Here is an 18843-nt window from a genome sequence, read left to right as displayed (position 1 = left end):
GATGCTGAGGCCTGGAAGTCTTTCCTATTTTTCAACTCAGTTGACTTTCTTTGAAAAGAGAATAATTTTGTTCCATGAGAAAGTGGGAGCATGAAGACATGGGGATGTGTTAAAGGTTTTGGTGATGGCTCGATACGGGGTCAGATCTTGGCTCTTGGGCAAATTATTTAATGTCTGTGATAGGACTCAGGTTCTCCATCTGCAAAATGTGGATACTCTCTGCCTAAGCTGTTGTGTGGATTGTGGGTGAGGGGTGTGTGAGCTCTAGAACAGTGTCTCCACACAGTGGGCATGCAAGAAATGCCATAATAGGCAATTATTTTCATAGCCATTCTACATGGTTCAGTTAGAAAGTGGGGCATCTGCAAGTGCAGCTGCAGGCTGAAAGCCAACTGTATTTCAAAAGTTCACCTTGCACAATGGCTCTTATTAAAATGTGAGATTGTTTATAAAGCAGACGATTACTTGACGGCTGACCATGAAAACAGAGCTTGAGCTCAAGCAGGAAGCCAGATGTGCTGTGTAATTCTGAGCTGGGCATCTCCTCAGCGGGTGAGCTCTCTAGGCCAGAACATGCAGATGTTTGGTTTTCTGAGGTGAGAAGGCAGAGACAGGGTCCTGTTTGCTCTTTCACAGTGTGAATGGCTGTGAAAGACTGGGCTCAGGAACTTGGACTTTCTCTAAGGAAAATGTCTATGTACACATACCATTTTACATACAATTCTAAGGGGCTCATTGATTCCCTGAAATTCATTGAAGGACCTCAACTTAAGAATCCTTTATTTAGTAAGTACAATCTAGTGGAATACATAAAAACACATTGGATTCAGAAACACCTGGTTCAAGATTTTGTCTCCCCACTCCAACAGCTATGTATCTCATTGAATAGATGAATGAGCTTGTATAACTTGACCTTTCTAAGCCTTAGACACCTCATATGTAGATGAAAATAAAAGCAGCAGCATCTCATGGAGTTGTAGTGAAGATGACCAGCATGTGGTAAATGATCTATAAATGGTAACACAATTTTTATTAGTGAGTCTGCTATAAGCAAGACACTATAGTAGGAGATTAATTCCTATTGGCATCTGGGCGGAAAGTATGAACCGTGGTTTTCAGTTGAGGTTTTGTATATAAAAGAATTGTGAAAAACGACGTGGTGGGGTTTCCATCTGTAGTTACGGACAACAAATTTATGGTAGCTTTGTCTCATGCCAGTTTGCAAAAGAAAGCAACCACAGCAGCATTCCATAGGGGTGTTTCAGTGGTTAGTTATGTAGTCCATGAGGATGACCTCATTGGAGGAAATAAATCTCTTTCAGTGACAGCTGAATACTGACAGAGTTATACTCCATTAGCAATAATGAAGAAAAAGGACAAGATGATAACAGCCATGAGCTATCAAGTGGTTCCCTCGAAATGTGCCAGGCATTGTGCTAAGTGCTTCTCATTTATTTTGGTTTGTGGTTTTGTGCGGTCCTTTCTGATGAAGCTTGAGGGCTCTCGCTTGGTGCAGTTGGAGGTTAGCAGGCTTTCTTAGCACATGTGTGTGCGCGCACTAGCAGAAACAGTTTCTTATCAGCTTTCATTCATTTGGCTGCTCTCAGAGCCATACGTTTTAACATTTTGGAATGTCCCTGTCGAAAAACGAAGGTTTATCATGCAGCGTATAAGATTACAACCGCAAGATTCAGAAAAGGGTTTCTGAGCTTGGGGGAGAGTTACAATTAACCTCGTAAAGAGTACAGATGAAAGTCTTTCCCATAGTTACAATCAAAGACACTTTAGGCCACTCTTTCCCCAGAGGAATACTTGCTTTTTATGGCACATTTTAAAGTTTTATTTCAAAAACAGTCAGCATCTTAAAGCAGAATGCTGTATGTTCCCTAGGCCTTCACTTACAATGTGTTTTCAGTTTTCTCAATCATATTTCCAAGTTCCTGGTTATGATGTGAGTTGCTACCCTCATGTACTCGCCACACGGAAGGATTTAGCCTGAGTTTTCTGTGCCCATAGCAAGAACTCTTCCCACAAATCTCTTCTCTTTTCTTCTGAGAGGAGAGTTCAGAGTCAGCATTATTGTGTTAGAAAAGATTGACTCTTTCAACTCTCTATATCAGGGAAACTGCGGCTTAGAGGAGAGATGAACCCCAATTCTCTCCAGTACTCTTTTTACTATACCCAGTACTCAGCCGCTCCCCAAACTCTAGAAACCCATTTCTTGCCCATGTGCTGGACTTGAATACTTCCTAATTATGTCGTACTTCTGTGTGCATACACAGGTGTGTTTATGTGTGTGTTTAACTTAAGTACCTAAATATCACATCTTTTCCTAAGATATAGAAACTGTGACTAATTGCCTTGCAGCAATAATCTTTCATTGACCACCTAAATGTTGCAGGGAATGGCTAGTAGCCTGAGCCCCCCGAGGTGTTAACAGTCCCTCTGTGGTCCGTTTGCAACTCTTTGCATGGAATCTCAGGGTGAGTGAAACTTACCCACTTCTCTCTTGCTCTGCTTACCTCACTTCTGCTAAAGTCCTTTCTCCTGAGTCCCATTCTCCCCTAAGCACAATTTGCAGCTTGCCCTGGGTTCTCTTTTTCAAAGAGCATTTTACCTGCTTCCTTTACTGTAATATGCCTACTGAAAATGACTTGACAAAGGCCTGGGGTTTGACCCGATTCAAACTTCACTTAGGTGTGCAGCTCTCATTTATACAATGCACAGGACTCTTTTAGAGGCTTTCTCATTAGTCATTATGCCTGTAATGCCTTTATTCCTTGATACTGGAATAGGGTCAAGCTTTTCTGTAGAGCAAATCACATCAGCCACCTGTTCAAAACCCTCTAACACCTCCCCATGGCCTAAAGTAGGGAAGGCAAAGGATTCTATTTCAGGGGCCAGTTCCAGTTGATTGGGAGTGGCTGTCTGAAGTGTAATAAAGTGTTATGACTAGTAATGTCTGACGTGTGGGGAGAGGCAGTGGTAGCAGGTGTGCCACATCCCTTCCAGCCAAGAGCACTGGGTCTAAACTTCTAAGCATGGCACGTGAGATTCTTCTGGGTCTGGTTTCTGTCTACCTGTCCAGAATTGCTCACTACTCCCCAGCCTGCGCCCTCTCTCCATGGACTGCCTCTCCAACACCCACGCTTGTCAGCCAACCTGGCTTCGCAACTGCCAGACTTCTGCTGGAAGTCCCTTGCCTCTTGTCTCTTCAGTGCTACCTCATCCTTCGACACCTGATTCAAGTATTAGTGCCTTAAAGCCTCCCCACCGTTTGCCCCACAGACACTTTCTTCTCTCTAGTTTCTCACTGCATTCTGTTATATACATAATACCATAACACATTATATTATAATCATTGAATCATATGTCTGCTCTTGCACTAGGCTACTTGCTGAGAAATTTAATATTTATTGAACTCCTGCAATGTACCAAACACACTGGGAAGCACTGCCTCTCAGGGAAGCCCAGTGGAGTAGAAAGAGTGTGAGATTTTTGAAGCTGACTCTGCCCACTTATTAACTGTAAGAATGTTATTTCTTGAGTCTCAGGCTATTCATATTGTAAATGGGAAATCAATCCTTATTCTGCTTGGTCGTTGAGGGGTTTAGAAATAGTAAAACTATTCTAATAGTAAAATGTTAGCACATAGTAGTAAGTCCTCAATAAATACTTTTATAATTGGTTACCTAGTTTAGACCAGTTCTGTGAGGTGCAGTAAAATTTAATTTTTTTTTTAAATACTGCAACTGTGACTCAAATTATTTCCTTAGGGTCATAGATCAATAAATTACTGTTAGATTTTAAACTCAGGTCAGTGCAACTCCAAGTCCAGTTACTTCCTTCTTGTACACTTAAAAGAAATAAAAGTAGTTTCAAATCTACGAAGTCGTGGAACAGTATAAAGAATTCTGTATTCCATTCACATCTCCCCAATTTTCTAGTTGTTAATATCTTATCTCATTTTTCGGTCACCCACTCTTTGTCTTTCTCTGCACATGCCCATAGACGCAGACATGACATATTTTTCCTACATATTCACTCATCACCTGTAACAATTCTAAAACCAAGTGCCTCTCCTCCTGTGTTTATTACTGTACAACCATCCCAATCAGGAGATGAGCATAGATACAACACTACCCACCATGAAATCCACAGACCCCACTCAGATTTCAACAAGTGGCCTACAAACGTCTCTTTTTCCTTTCTGGTCCAGGATCCTATCTAGGGACATGTGTTGCCTTTAGTTATCTCTCATCAGTATCCTTTCACTTGGAACAGGTTCTCAGTCTTTTCCTGGTGTCTCATGCCTTTGACAGGTCTTTCTTTCTGTAGGACGACCTTCCGCCTGGGTCCATTCAATGTTTCCTCATTGTCAGACTCAGGCCATCCACTCTGAGAAGGAAACCATAGAGTTGATGCTAGTTCTTCCTGGTGCTTCATATCAAGGGGCACATATTACCTCTGGTGCTGTTAACCATGATCATCTGGTCAAATTTGGGTCTGCCAGATTTCTCTACTGTGAAGTCGCCATTTCCCCTTTGTGTTTGATTACTGCGGAAAGATGGTCTGATATACCAATATCCTGTTCCTTATCAATACTTTGCCCATCAGTCTTAGCATCCAGCCATGGTTGAATGAATGGATCCACCTGAATCCTCCACCACCACCACCACCATGATGGTTACCAGATGGTGATGATGTATTTCCATAATTTCTTCTACATTTATTATTTGCCATTCTACTGTAAGAAAGAGCTTTTTCTTCTCCACTTACACATATATGTATGTATATATGAGGGGTCTTCAAAAAGTTCATGGAAAGATTAGTATTATCTTTTAATTCTATTTTTCCATGAACTTTTTTGAAGTACACTCGTATTTCAGTATGGATTCATGGATCTATTTTATTCAATAGGTTCTAACTTTTACTGTCATTATTTATTTTAATACTGAAATTATTCCCTGTTTGAGCTCCTTTAAGCTGGTTTCATGTCCTTTTGACACATACCCATCAATGACGCAGCATTTCCTGACTTTCTGACACAAGGTGTTCCAGGCTTATCTTGTATTTTCTCTGCCCCAAACCTGAAATCAACTTTTCTTCTAACAGCTTTGATTCCTTTTAGTGGTGGATGATATTTGGAAACCAAGATCTGATTGCTCTTGGTGCTCATTGTTTTATACATACACACATATACACATGTACATATATACATACATAAACACGTGGAAAATAAATTTTTTTTAAAAAAATTAATTTAATTTTAAAAAATTTATCAATATACAATGTAGTTAATTTTCATGTCCCTTTACCAATTCCTTTCCCCCATCCTTCTCTCCCTTCCCCCGCACTAACATCATATCTGTTTACTTGTCTTAACAAGTTCATGGAATTGTTGTGATTTTTGTGTCTTCTTCCCCACCCACCCCCGCTTGTTTGTATATTTATTTATTTTTAGCTCCCACAAATAAGTGAGAACATGGGGTATTTCTCTTTCTGTGCCTGACTTATTTCACTTAATGTGATTTTTTCTAAGTCCCTCCATGTTGCTGCGAATGGCAGTATTTCATTCTTTTTTATAGCAGAGTAGAATTCCATTGCGTAGATGTACCACAGTTTCCTTATTCAGTCATCTGATGATGGACATTTGGGCTGGTTCCAACTCTTGGCTATTGTAAATAGTGCTGCAATGAACACTGGAGAACAGGTATCACTTTGGCATGTTGATTTCCATTCCTCTGGGTATATTCCCAGCAGTGGAATAGCTGGGTCATATATCTATATCTGTGTGTGTATATATTAAAAACCCATCAGTTTATACCAGTACTTGCAATTCAAACACCTCAGAGGTCTTTTCTTTCCATGTTTAGAAATCATTTCTCAGAGTGAGAAACCTGGCTCCTTTAATTTTCAACATATTTACTTATTTATTCAATGTAACCAATCGTCTAACTCTTCTGGCTGCCTCTTTTGTCTGCCACCTTCACCCGCTTACTGTTCTTGTCCATCCCAGCACACTGCTACCAATGTCTTCATAAGACATAAGGGCTCCAACCTTTGGATACTGGGCACCAATGTCAGGAAGGGAAATGGGAAGTGATACGTGCTTTAAGGCAGAGAATATGCACATTATTTTTCTTTCTAACCTTAACACCCAACAATAGTACATGGCATATAATAGAAGCTATATGAATGCCGTATGAATGAATGAATAAATGCATGAATAAAAAAAAGAACACGTAAACAAACTTGTATAATTATTGTGCATTGTTTTATTTGTGAATGTCACATTGAGATTATCAGGATGAGAATCTAATAGGTTAGACCAGAGCATCTTCTCTATCCAGAAAGATTTTTGTCTCCTTCAATCAAGCAAGCAGCTTTGAAAGGCTACAGAGGAAAGGGACCAGATATGGGGATACTTGCTCAAGCAGCCCGATGAACTGAATGCAACTCTGGTCTGGAGGCAGCCAGCTTGTTGTATCCAGCACAGCACAGGCACATGAGAGCTCTTTAACCAGGAGGTGTAATGAGAAGAACAAGTGCAAGGCACAGTCTGAACCTTGTCTTTCATTTTATTTGAGATGTTTGTGTGTGTGTGAGAGAGAGAGAGAGAGAGAGAGTGAGAGAGAGGAGAGAGAGAGTGCATGCATGCTAATACAAGGTGACACTCCAGAGAAAATTGTTCCTGTCCACCTGTGTGTTTTCTGAAATTTCATTTGGCTTTCAGTGTTCCACTGTATCCTTGTCCAACTCTACTGGGATGTGCAACTTTATGGCAACTGTGTTGAATGTTACTCTAATGGTAATAGTGCTTTAGAATGGATGATTCCTCTCTGATAGTGTGCAGCTGTAAATAAACATGTATCATATTAGCTCTGTGCATAATTAAAACTAGTTATCTCATTAGAGTTTCTACTAACCCTTACTATGGTAACTATCTGTACTATGTTGACAATACATAAAATGTCTTACTTTGTTAGAATCATTTTGAGAACAAATTCTGTAGGGTGGACACTTACATTACTCCCCAAACCTAATTCCCTGGCCTATTTTCCACTGTGGTGACCAAAGAAGCCAGACCCTTGATTTTGCAGCTTCCCTTGCAGTTGGGGGTGGCTTTATGCCCTGATTCCAGTCAGTAAGAGGGCTGGTGGGGAATGTTGTTCACCTTCCCTTTGGTTGCAGAGGGTGGGATTCCTGAGTACCTGGGGCTGCTGACACTGTGTTCTCCAAGTGGATTTTGCCTCCCTGTGTGCCTTCTGGTTTGGAAATGGTCATGGCCTTAGACCCTGAAGGACTCAAGGCTTAGTGCAGTTTCAGCACTAAGAGAAGAAAAAGATGTAGGGGTGGGGCAGGGGAAGAGCAAAGGGGGCATATGAGGAAAGAGATGGAATTTAATAGGTGGGAAAGGCCTACCGTTGGTGCCCCGGGCTTCTTAGAGGCACAGAAAAGAGCCTCCAGGTCCACTCCCTCAAATATGCCCTTCTGTGGCTGAGCTGGTTCTATGACAGTCCTTTGCAGCCTCCAGGCTGTGCAGTATGACTCAGCCTTAGATTTTGTAGGCCTTTTGATAAGAATGGGTTGTTTTAAAGATTAGGTGAAATAATACAGATAAGTAGTTAAGTACTGTGCCTGGTACATAGTCAGTCCTCAGTAAATATCAACTATTCATAATGTTATCCTTGAAGGTGCACAAATCTATTGGTGCACAAAATCTATATATTTATGAACAAAAGGCAAAGGCCCCGTGGAGAACTGTTGTCAGCCAGTCTCATAGAAACGAGTGCTTGTTTCTTCAATGATTGAAATGAGAAAAAGACTGTTACTTTGAAAAAATTATGGACAGCTGAGGATTTTGTTTTTGTGAAGCTTATGTTTTGTAAAGAAGGGCTGTCTTTTACCAGAAATCAAAAATGGAATTAACACCCACAGCATGTGTGTATCTGCCTGTTCTCTCCTAACACCTCCTCCTTCCCTAGAACTTTGCCAGCATCTGGGAGGTCCAGTAAGAAATTCTCTTTAAATCCTCTGCATTCTTCTGGAAGCCCAAGAGGTTTAACAAGTTCTGATTTCAGCTAAAACATATAGACCAAAAAAAAAAGAAAAGTTTCTTCAACTTCGTTCTTTATGCCAGAAATCATTGTGTGTGTGTGTGTGTTTGTGTCAAGTAACAAGCAAAACCTGGGTCTTTGGTTATTGGTTATTGGTCAATAAATATAAAGCAGGATATTTGTTGGGAGATAAGAAGGTTGCCTTTAGAATTTTACAGCGTTATATTTTATTGAATGTGTGGATTTCACACTATCAATAAGCTTTAATTTCCAGGGAGACTACATTGGAAAAACTACAGTTGGAAAGGAGTGATTTAAAACTTTTCCCTTTGAGCTAAATGTCTGAGGAAAAATGGAGAAAAAACTATTAATGAAATCAGAGACCATTTTGATGTATTGAATTATGAACACACAGTACAGGGAAGTAATTTTGTTCCAGATGCTCAGCTGTGGTGATAATTAAACTCGAAGTCTAGTCTCCTTTTTTGGAGGCAGAGGAGGGTGTGTCTTTTAAAAGTGACTTCAGTCCTTGGGATCAAGTGTATGTTCATAAATATTTATGGTACTCGAAGGAATAAGTTTAGTGAAATGAAGCTACTTTTCTAAAATCATTGCACTATTTGTTTAAATTATTTTTCTTTTACTTCAATGACAACATAGATTTGGCTCAAATTTTGAAATACTCGAAAAAGAAATACAGATTAGCGTTGGTAAATCTTTTTTTTTTTTTGGCAGCTGGTCAGTATGGGGATCCAAACACTTGACCTTGGTGTTATCAGCACCACACTCTCCCAAGTGATAGTAAATCTTTTTTTGATGGTAGATAGAACAGTTTCTGAAATTTTGGTCATCAGTGGAAATCCTGAAGGTTTTAGGCATTGAAACAGGCAGCAATGGGGCACGGGGAATTCAGTTTATGATGGAAAAGTCAATAGCTTATGAGCAGTGGAGAAAATACCCATTGTTTGAATTAGGCATTGGCTGTTAGATCCAAATCTTTCTGTCTGCACGTCTTGCTCTGCCACTTGATGCTGTGGAAAGGCCCTGCTCTGGGCAGAAGTACTCCTTTCTGTGGACAGTCAGATGGGAGGTGGTGTGGGTTGGGTAGCAGGGCTGCAGCAGACCAAACTGGGAAGGGGGAGGAAAGCCAAGGGGAGCCATTTCTTGTTCGTTACCCGTAGCATGTGGTAGGGCCATGTATAGAAAAGGAAAGGCCCCCAGGAATTCTGATATCCTTGCCACTGAAAATCTGACATGGAGGCTCAGGTACCTCAGCACCAAGCTCTGGGACTCAAGGCAATGGGAAATCTATAAACACGGTGATGTGCCTGGTAAGCCACTGAGAACAGTAATTCAGAAGCATGTGAGGACTCCCAGGACTTCTAGTAATTCTGTATAGGACATAAAAAGCATGCTTGTGCCCCAGGGAGGGATGCCGGGACTTTGGGACACTCCTAAAGGAGGTGGAATGCAGCTGTTCCTGGCATCCTGCTCTTTGGACATTTTGGCCCCACCCAAGTTGTCACCAGCTGACCTGTTGGAACTCAGCAGAAATCTAGGGCTGGGTCTCATGCACTCTAGGTAGATATGGGTCGGGGATCTGCCAGCAATCACCGCAGCCTGTGGCCAGTATTTATTTGTAGACTCACTTTCAGAACTTCCAGTTTTTCCCCCAAACTTGAAGCTAGGAAAGGAGGAGGAGTCTTTTATGAACTACTGCTTGGGGGCAATTTGACTGCAAAGATGACAGCTCAGGGTAATCCTAGCTAATCCCTGAACATCCCCAAGAAAGGGGCTGGGACAGCACAGCACTTCATTGTTATTTATGTGAAATGAGGAAAGAGATGTGTGGAGGGAGAAATTATGAAACAAATTAATACACGTTGAGTGGTTGATGTTGGCTGGCAGGTAGAAATTAACATGGTGTAGATCATAACTATTATCTTTTTTACCTTAATTATGAGACATTTAACATGTTGACACATCAAGCCAAACATCTGATGTTTTATGGATGGTGGGTGGCATTTATCCAGCTGTTTATTCTACCTGCTTTCCAAGTAAGATCCATGCTCGCTGGGTTCCATTCACTCGTAAGCTTAGTAAGGCAGAGACCATGCAATCCCCAACTCCAAGCTCAGTGCTTATGGGTAGAGGACTGTCCTCATATTCTGCGTGATCAACTTGAGTTTTCCTCGGAAAGGAATTTGGTATGACAAAAACAGCATCTGTTTAGGAGTCAGAAAAACAGGCATTGGTCCTGGTTTTACCACTGATTGTTCTGTGATATTGAGCAAGTCAACCCCCTTGGCCTGACTTCCTCAGCTGGGATAGTGGGGTTGGGGGTAATAATTATTGCCCTGTTTAGCTCTCAGGGTTGCAAGAAGAATAAGATAAGACTATATGGTAAAGCTCTAGAAGCTGTATGTGTTTTATAAATTTTTCATCCAAAAATATTTTATTAAGTGTGTAGATGTTCCAGGCATTGTGCTTAGCTAGTTATACAATAGTGAAACAAGATAACCTCCCCCCGAAAGAGCCTTATCTGGGTGACAAGTAAGCATCTTTCAGTATTGTGAGATTAATGCTATGGTAAGAGTGATCACAGGTTGCTACACAAGCAACTTAATCTTGGGTGGGGTGAGATGGTGGGTCAAGGATAGTTACTGTTTTAAAATAGGGATTAAAGAGGTTTGGTTGCTTTTTGCGATGCCTGGAAGAGCACCTTGGAGAAATTTGTTTAGCACAGCTGTTGGGTTTTATCTGGAATTCACAGGGTACTAGATTCCTTGAGAAGAGAGTGAAACACTCCAGTCAGTGAGCTTGCTGCTTTTTGGCTGGAGGACATGAAAAGGCCATGTGGGACCAAGTCCAGAGCAGCTGACATAAACCACAGCGTGTGAGAAGGGAAAGTCCTTTGCTTGTTGGCTCTGCACTTACCATCAGCTTAAATCAAGATCCTGTTTTGTCCCAGGTGGTTGGACTATAGCTGTATTAGCCTCGAGGGAAGCTCTTGCTTAAGCAGATACATGCTTGTTTTGTGTAGGCCCTACCTCTTAGGGATTTGTTTTCATATTTCCTTGATTTAAGAAAAATTAAATCTGCAGAAAAGAATACAGTGACAACCCCCCACGTGTCCAGTTCCCAGCATCAACAGTGTTCAAGATTTTCCACATTTGGTTTGTCCATGAATCCCAGCCATCATGTCATTACTTCTTTATGCTACTCTGACAGTATGAACATTTTCTTACATATCCATGATGCCACGATCATATCTAAAAATCAGGGATTTTACATACTTTCTTTTTGCTTTTTTTTCCCCCAACATTTTATTACGAAAAATTACAAGCATACAACAAAGTTGAAAGAATTTTGAAGTGTTTGGTTGTATATCTGTCACGTAGATTCTATCATTAACATTGACATCTCTCCATCTATTTACCCTATTATCCATTCACCCATCCATCCATCTGTCCATCTTTTTTTATGTATTTCAGAGTAAAGCGCAGAGATCAGTGAACTCCTCCCCTAAACAGTTCAGCATTCATTTCATTAACTACAGTTCAATAGTTAATTTTTTCTTTTGAAGTAAACTTTGCAATGAAATGTATAAATCTCGAGGTACATTTGAATTTTGACAAATTCAGGAGCCTATGTAGCCCAAAGCCCTATCAAGAAAACAAACAAAAAACTACCAGTGCCCCAGAAAGTTCCTTCATACTCCTTTCTAGTCAATCCCTTTTCCCATTTTGGTAACTATTGATCTGATCTTTTTCCTCCACTAAAGATTGGTTTCCTCTTTTCTAGAATTTCATCTAAATGGAATCATAAAGTATACACTCATGATTAGTTATTTTACTTAGCAGAATGTTCTTGATTCACTTATGCTGTTGTGTATATACAACTAGTTCGTTGCTTTTTGTTGTTGAATAGTGTTCTATTGAATGATCAAGTCAGTTTGTTTATCCATTTTCCCACTGATGGACATCTGGGCTGTTTCCAGTTTTTGGTTATATGAATAAGCATCTATGAACATTGTCTAATTCTTCCTGTGGGTGTATGTTTATTTCTTTTGGATAAATACTTAGAAATGGAATTTCTAGGCTAGGAAGTAGGTCAGCACGAGAGAAGCCACCATAACTTTTTCCAAAGTGGTTGTACCATTTTAACATTCCTACCAACAGTGTATGAGAATTCTAGTTGCTCCACTTTGCCAACAACAGGTTTTATCAGTCATTTAAATTTTAGTTATTCTGGTGTACGAGTGGCTTTCAAAAAGTTCATGAAAGATTTGTATTATCTTTTAATTCATTTTTTCCATGAACTTTTTGAAGTACCCTTGTATGTGCAGTGGAATCTGATTGTGGTTGAAATTTGCATTTCCCTGATGACTAATGATGTTAAGCCATTTTGTATATGCTTACCGGTCATTCGTATATCTTTTTGTGATACATCTGTTCAAATCTTTGCCTAGCGTTTTTTTGTCTCTTTCTTATTGAGTTGTAAATGATCTTTATATATCTCAAATACCAGTCCTTTGCTAGATATGTTTTGCAAATAGTCTCCAAGTGTGTGGCTTGCTCACTTATTTTCTTTTTATTTTTTATTGAAATGTATTGCTTATACATATTTGTGGGGTGCTGAGTTGAATATCAATACAAGTATACAATGTATAATGATCAAATCAGGATAATTAGTATATTAATCATTATAAAACAATCATTTCTTTGAGGACATTTGATTTCTCTTCTAGCTATTTGACAACATGCAAATAATCTCTTGTCTAGCTATTTGATAACATGAAGTAAATTATTATAGACAATACCAACCTCTCACTATCCCACCTCCCCCTCATTTATTTTCTCAGTGGTGCCTTTTGACAAGTAGAAGCTTTTGGCTTCGATAAATGTCTTAATTCATTCTTTTGTGGGTATTACCCTCTGTAATCTAAGAAATCTTTGCTTTTCCCTAAGTTATAAATATATTCTCCTGTTTTCCTCTAAAAGCTTTATAATGCTAGCATTTACACTTAGGTTTTTTGATTCAGTTCAAATTATGTATGTATATGATGTGAGATAGGATTGGAGTTCAGGGATTTGTTTTTTAAAACTAATCTCTAGCCTTTGTTCACTTAGGAAGCCCCATACAAGGACAGACAGGAGTCTAGCTGGTGGGTTTTCTTTCAAACAGCTTGTGCATGTGCTGCTGGTCAGGCCCCGGTGGACACACCTTACTCATCTGGGACGCCTGCCCCATTCTTGTATGCTTTTGGCAACCAGGCGCTGAGGCAGTGGTACACAAGGTCCCCCCTGTCAGAAAGTCAGACTCTGAGCAGGGGGTATAAGCATGTGGTGTGTGAATGTGGGAAGAGCAGAGTGAACATGGCCTAGTCTGGGGGTCCAGGAGGATCACCTGGCACGGGGGACTTTTGAGCTGAAACTCGGAAATAAAAAGGTAGAAATCAGGTTTGGAAAAGGAGACAGGCAAAGTTAGAACAGCCCAGGGTGGCACCTTTCCTTCCCCCAGAGGATTGGTTCTCTAAGAGCTGGAAAGAGAGGGTACCCTGGTGACTGGTGTGACTCAGTGGGACCATTGCCAAAATTCTGCCTGGTGTCTCCTAGGGGTGCCTTGATCAATTGTACTTTCTCGAAGAAGTTTCTTCAATTAAACTGTATATTTTTTTCACAGAAGAAGCCCTTCTTCCTTTTGACTGACAAGAGGGAAGGGGCCAGGAGAGCCCATGGGGAACTCTTTGATAGCCCTGAGCGTATTCTTTGCTGCTCTCCTGGCCCTCAGCTTTTTGATGGACCACTGGCTCTTGCTGACGTCCCTCCTGCCTACTCAGCCCTGGTTCTCTGGGTCAAGGCCATCAGACTTGTGCTTCTGATTCCCTCCTCTCCTCTCAAGTTCTCTTTAACGGCATCCACCTGTCCTCTTTAATCGTATTTCCTTGGCAGTCCAGGCTCTCACTCCATTAGTTATTTTTGCTCACCAAAGAATCTCTATCTGCTAGTCTGTTCCTCTACCTGCAAAGATGACTTGGCTTCATTTCTTTTATCCACTACACCACGAAGATCATTATGCAGTTAACATACCTTGTGTACCTCCTGGGAGTTTCTAAGGCTCCTATTCTACCTTTCTTGTTGCTTTTGCCACCAGATTTTTCAGAATGGTCAGCTTTCATCTCTTCCTCCACTTCCTCAGCCGCTTCAGTTCCTTAGTCCCACCCCAGTCACTCTACTAAAGCTGCTTTTTTAGCCACCAAATGAGATGTCTTTTTCATCAGCCCTCATTCCTTTTATTTTTCTGTGGCATTTAACTGTTAAACAATTAAAATCTTTTCTTTATTGGACCTTTGCGATACTGAGTTTTCTTATTCTTTCTGTCAGTCCTTTTCCCCCAAAACTTCTTTTCCTTTTTCCTAAATATGGTTTCTCCAAAGTTTTGTTTTTATTCCTTTTTCTTCTCTTCTTGGCAACTTCATTTGTATTTTTATGGCTTTATCACTCCAGATATCTTCCAAATGTGTGATTTCTACAAGTCATCATTTTCAACAGCTTGTGGACATTTCTTCAAGGATTCTCTTCCCTTCCCTCTCCTCATGTATTTTTCACCCATCCCCACTTCCCTAACCCAGTATCTTTGGCAGACAAGGCTAATCAATGAAGGTAGTTTCTCCCTGAACTTGGTTGTGGCCTCAGAATCTTTTCAGCGGGTACCCAGACAGCAAATGCTCATTGGGCATATAATTTGAATTTATTTGTCATATTTGCATCAGATAATCTTTAAGGTTACTCATTCTTCAACATACGTTTAAGGGTTTGGATCCATTTTACAAACTAATTCTGAAGAATTAGTCAAGGCAAAAGTGTTGTGGTTTATAGTCCCTGCTCATTTCACTAGCATCATGGGCAGAGTATTAGCTGGAGTTATTCATATTTCTCACACTGTTTTGAGTCTTTAAAGATCTATATAGATGAGATGTAGGTAGGGAGTTTGCAGCTTCTTGTCTCAAGATCGTAATATATATCTATGTGTATTAAAAAATCGTCTTATTTTGCAGTTTCTAAAAGGATTCTTGCCTATCCCTTGGCCTCTGTGTGTATTATAAATACAAGAGAATACATTTTCGTAGATAAACATTTTAAAAGCTTATAAATCACTGCATGTAAATACACATGCACTTCAGGAAAATCATGGGCTTTACCCATCCCCAGAGGCTCACGAGATTGGCTTTGTTGAGTAGTTAAGGGAGAAAACCATTCCAAGAGATATAGGTCCTTCTCTCAGAAACCCTGCCTGTAGCACCTCTGAGTTTGTGCTATTTCAACCACCTTAGAGTTTTTCTAAACTACCAGCATGGAATGATGACTTTTATGACTTGAGGTTTGGTGATCCTTGGTGCCTTCCCCTCTCCTAGACTAAGAATATGTTTTCTGCACTAAGTGTTTTTCTGCCTCATGCAGCAGCTGGGACAGTTCACGAGCTCCCAACCACTGGGAAAAAGGAAAAATGGGCTGCAAATCCTTTAAGAGTCCGAACTTTGGGTTTTAAATTGGATTGTAAAAGGAAGTCAGTTGCATGGGAGATGATATGGGCCCTGGTGTGAAGGCTGCTGCTGACCCACTGTGTGACCTTGGGCAGTGACTTGGTAGCATCCACATCTGTATGATAAAGCAGGTGGGCTGACTGATCTCTAGGATCTTTCCAGATCTAGCATTCTATATTTCTTTTACTCCTGCAGGGAGTGTTCCAGGTACATAAAACTGAAGCTTGGTGCTGTAGACTGAGGTGCAGTATGGCAAACTCCTTAATTTTCCTGTATTTTAATGCCTCTGATTGTGTCACGTGAAGGCAGACCAGAGAGTTCAAGAGACAAATGCCATATTAGTCAACGAAAATATTTCTAAGCATCTTTGTCTTTCCTCCACCTTTAGGGAAAACTTTCAGCACCCAAATGCTTATAGTTCTTTTGTCTATACCTTCAAATTCTGGACTTGTACTTTCCAGTAGGGGAGCCCCTACCACCTGGGGCTGTCATGCACTTGAAATGTGGCTAGTGTGAATAGGGATGCACTGTAAAGGTACAACACATACTAGGTTTTGAAGAATAGCAAGAAAGTAAAATATCTCATTAATAATTTGTTATGAGGATTACATGTTAAAATGATAACATGTTGGATATTTTGGATTAAATAAAATGTTATTAACATTAATATTACCTTTTTAAAGTGGCTACGAGAAAATATAAAATGACATATATGGCTCTCACTAATGGCTGGCATTCAATTTCTATTGGATAGTATTGTCCTAGAGGCAACTGTTACATTCTTAAAGTTCTGTCATCCATTCTGGGGTTACCTGAGTCATAGATGGCTTGAGCTAGCTGCATGTAAGGAAATGAACCTGGTCATTCAGATGTGACAGAGACCTACACTATAACTATGGCTAGGTCATGTACATTGTTCTGAGCTTCAGATTTTTCACCTACATAGAGGAGACATTGGATCAGATATTCTCCTTCTCCATGGTCCCTTTCAATTTTATTTATTATTTAATTTTTTTCAAGTTCATTTTCATTTTTTGAATTTATATATTTGTGGGTTACAAAGTTGACTGTCAGTAGTTGTGCACAATGTGTGATAGTCAAATCAGGATAGTTAGCTTATTCATCATTACAATACATAGTCATTCTTTGTGTCCATTAACCAATTTCTCTTTAACCCCCCTCCCTCTCTTCCTCCCCTCCCCTTTTCCACCTCTAGTAACCACAGTTCTATTCTCTCCTTCTAAGAGTTCAATGTATTATTGTGATTATTGTTTCTCTCTTTCTTTATTGTTTGTTTATGAATTCAGCTCCCACTTATGAGTGAAGACATGCAGTATTTCTCTTTCTGGACCTGGGTTGTTTCACTTAGCATAATTTTCTCCAGGTCCATCCATGTTGCTGTGAATGGCTTATCCAGTCATCCATTGATGGGTATTTAGGTTGGTTCCACAGCCTGGCTATTGTAAATAGAGCTGAGATAAACATGGGAGTTCAGGTATCCCTCCAACATGATGATTTCCATCCCTTTGGATATATACCCAGTAGAAAGACTGGATCTTATGGTAGTTCTATCTGTAGTTATTTAAGGAACCTCAATACTGTTCTCCATAATGGCTGTACTAATCCACAGTCCAACCAGCAGTGCAGAAGCATTCCTCTTTCTCCACATCCTCACCAGCATTTGTTGTTCTGTCTTTTTAATAATAGCCAGTTAGACCTGAGACTTTAAAACTCCTTGGAGAAAACAAATGGGAAACACTCCAGGATATAGGACTGGGCAAAGACTTTATTAATAAGATCCCAAAAGCACAGACAACAAAAGAAAAGATAAATGGAATTATATCAAACTAAAAATCTTCTGTACAGCAAAGGAAACAGAGTGAAAAGACGACCTACAGAATGGGAGAAAATATTTGCAAACTATACATCCAACAAGGGATTAATATCAAGAATATACAAGGAGCTCAAACAACTTCACAGTAAAAACAAAACAAAACAGAGAAACGACCCAAATCCAATTTAAAAATGGGCAAAGGAGCTGAATAGACATTTCTCAAAAGAGGACACACAAATGGCCAACAGGTATGTGAGAAAATGTTCAGCACCACTAATCAGGGAAATGCAAATCAAAACCACTTTGTGGTATCATCTCACCTTTTCAATTTTAAAATTCTGTTACAGCTTTGAGTCAAATGCTTAGAATCAACTGTTATTAACTTTTTCTGGGTTCCATTAAAAGGCCTCTACTACTTCCTTTACCAAATATCAGAGACAGTCAGAAATATTTTCTTTTAACTCCATAGTAGCAAATTCTGGAGTGGAAAGACCTACTTGCTTTCTAGCAGAGTAAACCACCCTCCATCCCTTTTTCCTTCCCTGCCTGTTGGCTCCATCCAGGTTTGTTTGAGTGTGCACCTGAGTGAGGTGGCCAAGGCAGCTGTTAAAATAAGTGTTACAGAGCGTGAAGAGGTCTCAGTTCTTTGGTTCATGTCTGTCAAGCCCACGTTAACTATCCCAAGCATGGTGATGCTATAGACTTTAGACACTAGTTGGTTCCATTAAAAACTGTGAATCTAAGTGTTTTCCCATTTGGGAAGATGTATTCTAATGCGAGAGCAAATCGTTTTCCTTTTCCTATGACTTGTGAATATCTTTCAGCAATTCATCCTCCAATACATTGTCTGTCCATCTGTTAAGTAAGCGCATCAGACGTTGGGCTAGCTTTCGGGACACACAGATGTCAGACTTGATCTTCATCCTTGAAGAACTCCTGGTTGAAGAAGGGGCGGGCAGACCAACAATGAGAATACATGGTGCTCGGTATCTTGAGAAGAGTATTCAGGGTGTTATGTGTCCAGGTAGAGAAAGGAGACAGCCCCATGAACAAACTCAGGCAATGAAAGATTTATTTTTGGATAAATGTTTTTGATATTTCAAAGGGAAATAAGGTTTCACTTAACTAGCAATAAGTCAAATAAATAAAATCTGTCCTGTAAATATGTTGGTATAATTCCATTTAATGGAACTTCAGTGTCTGGATGGAAGTTTGTCACTGCACTGAAATCCCCTCTCACGACACTGATAACGTTGCAGTATTTTGCCATTAAACTAATTTTTCTTTTGGAATAAACCCTTACAGTGTGTTACATTTTAAAAAAGTAATAATATGGAAAGGGGATTATATAAAAGCAAAGTTTTACCAGTTTAAAAATGGGCACTGGAGAGGGAAAATATTGC

The sequence above is a fragment of the Cynocephalus volans genome, chromosome 16, assembly GCF_027409185.1.
Source record: "Cynocephalus volans isolate mCynVol1 chromosome 16, mCynVol1.pri, whole genome shotgun sequence".
NCBI classification, from domain to species: Eukaryota; Metazoa; Chordata; class Mammalia; order Dermoptera; family Cynocephalidae; genus Cynocephalus; species Cynocephalus volans.
The sequence above is the reverse complement of the archived record's forward strand: the minus strand, read 5'-3'. Positions refer to the sequence as shown.